Raw genomic sequence first — 6,683 nt, 5'->3', positions numbered from 1 at the left:
ATATTTTTACAACATTTGATATTCACTTGATTTCTCATGTGACGATTTTCTTATTTTATTATAATTAAAAAACGAATGATTGTAGATACTTGAAAATTTCACTGAATGTTTATATAAGCATCTTCTATATACGATAAAATTTTGAAAATAATTTGACTTTTTTTGAGTTGTTTACAGCATGGTCAGTTTTCAGTTTTTTTAGTTTTTTTTTCTATAAATATCAAAAAAGTTTTATCTGTTGGGCCAAAAAGTTTAAACATTTAATACAAGGCTCCTGGTTTATTGTTACAATAGCAGTTGAAGAATATTAAAAATACATAGGCACAATTTTTTTTTATAAGCATTTAAAGATCGAATTTTGACAAAATTTATCAAATTTTAATTTGCATAATTGTTTTGTAGTTAAAAATTTATAAAATGTTCAACTTTTGTATCTAAGAATTGAAAATTTAAAACAAGATTCCACGTAAGTAATTAATTCTGTTACCAAAGAATCTAAAAAATACATTTACACAGTTTATTTTTATAGTAATTTTAAGTTAAAATTTGGATGAAATTACATATTAAAAAACCTGGAATAAATATTTTATTTATTTTGTTGTGATTGTAATGATTGTATAATATTATTTGTGGGTACTTGAAACTTCTAAGTATACTATTATATATCTATGATAGTACCACGGTTTGTTTTTGATGTATAACGCGTTATACCTGACGGATATTGTGATATGATTAATTTTGAATTTATTATTAATACCTATTATTGGTCAATATTTTTTTAATACCATAGATAAGTATATAAGATACCTTATACCTAGACTGACATACCGTCTCCGCTCAGAATCGTTTTTCTTATACAATGATATTATATCATCGAATTCAAATTTAATACCATCCATACAGTGGCCCACTTGTAGTCTTCTGTACAGCAGAGCGACATCCACTTACCCACCTTTTTTGTTATTGGGTACCTATTGAATTTATTTAGATGTACCTAAACTTGGTAGTTGCTTGTGTAGATTAGTTTTTATGAATAATGAGTGAAGATTTTGTTCTATTATATTTATACATATTTGTTTGTTACCTTCTCGGCATAAAAGTATAAACATAGCCTAGCTTACATAGTCAGATTTCGTTAATTTTTTTTTTATTTTAAAAGAAGAGAACAGTTTTCAGGTCTGATCAAATCCTTATTTTCAAAATTATAATTACAGAAATAAAATAAACATTTTGAATAATGCATAATATTTGTTATTTTTCAAACGTAATTTTCTAGCACTATTTAAAAAATAATATTTTCAGTTTCAATTAATTTATTACCTATCTATTATTATTATACAAAGATACGACAAAGGGAAATTTAATATTATCAGACTTTTGTTGTGTTAACAACTATTGTGGTACGATTACTTAAATATTTAATACATTGTTTATTAACATCATCGTTCTCTAAATATTTTTAGGATGGTTTTTATTGACTGAGCTTCAGATTTGCTTTTATTTTGTCTTACAATCACATTTTTCAACCCTTCTTTTATCCATTGCTTAAACTGAATTACTTAATTATTATTTCAAAAACTACGTTACTAGATTAATGATAATATACCACTTACCTCACTGAGTTATTCTGTTTGAAATGCATGATAAGGATAACTAATAAAAATAATAAAATAATAATAGGATTTATTTTATTTATTTTTCGTTGGAAATTAGTTACCCATTATAGTAACCAAATTAGTATTTAACTCCCAGTGTTTCACACATTTTCCACGTATACCTTCCGTAAAGAAGTTTCATTTAAAAAAGTGTTCAAAATCCTACATACCTATCAACGAAGAGTGAGAGTTTTTATTGTGAAGTAATTTTTCTTGATATAATACACCCCTGTGACACCCTAAACAGGTATACCAACCAAAATATAAATAATATATAATTAAAATATTTCAAATTTTATAGTATTGTAATAGAATTGATTGAAAAACCGACTCTACACTCTAGAAAAGAGTAGGTATATTGTGTCCCTCAGTTTTTTTTTGGTTACACGAGTAGTGTCCGCGGTGGATTTTTGTGGGATACCTACTGATGCACGAGTTGTGTCTTGACGAAAAAAGTTAGTTTACAAAAATTTTGTGTTAGTAAATTTAAATAGGTAGAGAAATTTTTCCATTACAATGTAATATACCCATATGCCCATATTATACATATATTTTATACACAAGAATAAAATATGTTATTTCGTCATCTTTATATATTTAACTATATCTGTCCCACCCAGCGTTGCCTGTGCCAAAGATTTGTTTTTATAAATATATATATGTAAAATTATGTACATGCCCTATTTCAACTAATTATTATAATAGTAATCTCTATTTAAGTATTTTAGTTTTCCTTATATATTATAAGGATAACGTGACTGACTGATCTATCAATGCACAGCCCAAAGCACAGGACGGACCGGGCTAACATTTGGCATACATATAGCTATTATGACGTAATCGTCCGCTAAGAAAGGATTTTTTGAAATTCAATCCTTTAAGGGGAAAAGGGGGTTGTAGGAATACAATAGTGGCGCCATCTGTCCAGTAAAATAATATTTAGTTAATCTTTTACAATTTCACATTTTTAACGCGTTTGTTTCATTTTTCACTATATGACAAAACATATGAACGTGAAATTTGGAATTATTGTTCCTCTGATGTTCTAGATGTGCTTGGAAATAGCCAAGTTCATTTTGTGAGCTAAAAAAATTATATGTGAGCTACCCTTTAGCTACCTATATAGGCTTAGCTATTAAAAAACAGCTATAATAAACACCCTCTGAGTATCAAGGAATCTATGTATAATTCTAATGATAATGGCTCAGTAGTTTTTGAGGCTATTAACTTAACGGATAAACCAACAAAAATATAAAAAAAAACTAAAAATAATATAACTAAATATATAAAATATAGCGCTATATAGGTGAATCTTAGTTGTAGTGTATCTCAGTTCACGGGAAAATCGGCGTCGGTGTGCCTCGGTGCCTTGCTTTGTAAACTTTACCGAGATTGACTATTTTCCTGTGGTGGATTCAAACTACTCTCTAAACTATTCTGATATCTCTAAAAACCATTTTATATGTTCACAAAATCGGTCTAGTATACCTCTAACCTAACCCACCACCTTTATATATGCCACTTAATAAGTGGCTAAGTATTCTATATATACATACTATAGTAATTCTATATAAATCATAAATGTACCAGGTACCTATACATTAAACCTACCGAGTTCACCCTCACTCACCATATATAAATCATAAATATATTTAGCTAGAGAGCCTATATATTCTTTTATAGGCTCTCTATATCTAGCCATCTAAAACTCAAGACTGAAATATACGAATATGGCGATGGTTATTGTATTATTATAATTTATATGTATTAAACTAGAAGTGTCTTTTTATATGTGATTATTATAATACAGTTTATTGTGATTTGTATTCGCTACAGTTCACTATATTAAATACAATATTTTTCATTTTTCCAAATTATGTATGGGGGCCATATATATATATATATATATAGGTATACATTGTTGTATATACATAGATATAATATCTATTGTATCATAGACGAAAATTGAGGGGGTTAGGGAGGGGGCAAAGCCCCCCCCAAAAAAAAAACATGGGACATACAATTTTAAAATGCTATATTGCAATGGTCTGCTTGCCTTTAATATATTTAGCCCCCCCAAGTCAAAAGTTGAAATTGCGCCTATGATGGTGTTGGTATAGACCTATATACCTACCATGAACTAAAATAAGATATATCTATTCACTTGTAAGCTATTTGATGATATATTGATATTGAATATAGGTACTAATAAGTACTAACTGAGTAAATTATTTTCATTTTGGTTGTTGTTCAGTTTATTGCTGTTGATTATGTTGTACAAGACGCAATAGTCTAGTAGTCACAATAGTATATTGTTCAATGGTTATATATCTATTAGGCTATTAGGGCGCAATCCCAAAGCTAAGGACTATGACCGTTAAATAGAATTGAACTATTGTGCTATCGCATGTGTGTCACACTGTCACCCATGGTTATTCAACCATTATAATATTTAAACCACTAAAAATATAATATGAATTCACTATTTGGAGAGGAGTGAAAAATGTTTTGGTTGATGGTTAAAAATATTGAATGTAAATCAAGGAAAAAAAGTTTATGCCTCCACTGTGTCTGTGTGTGCGTATATTAATTAATATTATAATATATAATATATTAGGTATAATACAATAATATTATGTTCCTATATAAATGTAGGTACTATATAGATTTGTAAAACACTAAGATCCATGTAAAACTTTGGTTAGATCTTAGGTAATCCTTAAAGTAATGTATGTTGAAGTTCTCGATCCATAGGATAAATGAACGTAACCGTATGGACTGGGAGGCAATTGGACGTAAAAATAACAATAACAAATCAATCAATAAAAATATCAGTACTGAAAACACAGTATCAAAAACAGTTATTTATATTTATTATAATTCGTTAAAAATTAATACAAATTAATATAAAAAAAAAAATGATTTATTATAATACACCAAATAGATCAGAATTAAAATATTTAAAGAAAAATTAAATTAAATATTTTGAGTGATTCTACTTAAAAATTATGTTATAGTTCTGGTTTATATTTAAATAATTATAAAATGAATGATAATGTATTAAACACAACAGTTGAACAGTGTACTTTATAATCAATAATGGTATTGTATCCTATCGTACTTTACAGTTTATAATATTATTATTGAATATTACGTACTATCGAATTTTATAATTTTTACGTAGAATCAGCCAAAATATTTGACTTTATACGTACCTATCATAAAATCTTGATTCAATTTGTATAATAGTATAAATATAAATAATATGAATAAAAATAACTGTTTTTGATATTGTATTTTAATTTTTAGCAAGTACCTAATAATAAATAACTTTTTTTAATATTAATTTTTAACGAATCATAATAAATATAAATCACTGTTTTGGATATTGTATTTTAATTATTTCTTTTTACTAGGTACTTACATTTTTATTGATTGATTTAGGTATTATATTTTTTTTTTATGTCCAATTTCTCCCACGTCAAATCGGCTGCATCCAAATGGCTACATCTATTTATCCCTATTCGCGAAACCATAGTTCTCTTGACTGTCACCGAAAGATGTCACCACGCACGTCCATACGACACACTCCACGCGCAATTTAATCGGTAGCGGACGTGATTTCGGCGGTTCGGCGAAACATGGTATTAAAGCTCAAAAGCTTAGTGACTAGTGAGAACACAGTGGATAAATAATATAATCTATAAACATATTATATTATAATAATTATTATAATAACCAATGCAGTAAAAAAACCTGCTCAACCCACTGCAATAATTTATAGCCACCCCTTTCACACTGCAACTGCACTATTTTGGTATGCGCCGGCCTAAAGTAGCATTATTGTCTATTGATATGGTATTTGGCAGTAACTACTAACTTGGATAATTATAAATATTTTACGTCTTGTTAATTAGATAATTGCTTGGAATCCTAGCGTAGAAACAATTTCATCTCAACTAGAAAATAATATGGTCCAACCAACATTCCTAAAGTTCGACAGCTATTTGTTTGAAATTGCCCACCCCATGGTAACCATAACACTCCTATTTAAGACGGAAATTTGGGGGGTGGGGGAGGGCTTGAGTGGGCTTAGTCCTCTCAAAACGTACAAACAGAAAAGTTAGTAGATACATATTACATCATATTATGTAATTTATTTTACTTATATTAATTTCGAAGGGGCTAAATTTTCTGTTTGTACGTTTTGAGAGGGTTAAGGTCCCTCAACCCCCCCCCCAAATTTCTACCTATGTCTATTTTGATACACATAATCACACCTATAATACGGCTATACCTTTAAATTGTTGGTATTCTTGTCGTATGCGGCTTACAGACTACGACAGTAAGTCCATACGTTTCTATATACATATACTATCTACCACATGTTTCTATATACATATAATATATCAATAGACAATAAATACATAAATGTAGAAACTATTATAGAAAGAATACTAATAAAAAAAAAATATTATAATATATACCGTTTTTCTGCGAAAACTGGGTACACTATCTATAACTCGGGTAACATATACATATTTTGTCTGCGTCACTCTGCGGGAGATTGATAATCAAATAGTTTAGTTTCATATCCAGCAAACAGAATTCAAAAATATGATTTATGAATAGAGTACTAACTACTGAGTAATAAGGGTAATTGTATTATACAGTGTACCCTGTTTTCGCGAACATACGGTACATTTGACAACAACAAAAAGTGTACCGGAAAATCAAATTATTTTTTTTATGAGTGTTTGAAGTTCACATTTTTATAGCATTGGAGATTCTGTAGGTTTCCTATCTGTAATTTAAAGAAATAAAGAATCATCATCAAATTATTTTCTTATTTTGTTGTATAATACAAAAACAAATAATCGTTAAACCGTATAGTCAACATTTTTTGAATAGTCTTGAGCAATTTATCGACATTATAAATTTTTATTTTTTTTTAGTTTTTTTGTTAAAATTTAATGTGTCAATGCAATTCTTTTCGTTGTGTCAAAAAGCTTGAAAATGTGTTACAAG

Source organism: Acyrthosiphon pisum, chromosome A1 (genome assembly GCF_005508785.2).
Source record: "Acyrthosiphon pisum isolate AL4f chromosome A1, pea_aphid_22Mar2018_4r6ur, whole genome shotgun sequence".
Taxonomy (NCBI): domain Eukaryota; kingdom Metazoa; phylum Arthropoda; class Insecta; order Hemiptera; family Aphididae; genus Acyrthosiphon; species Acyrthosiphon pisum.
Note: the sequence above shows the minus strand (reverse complement) of the source record.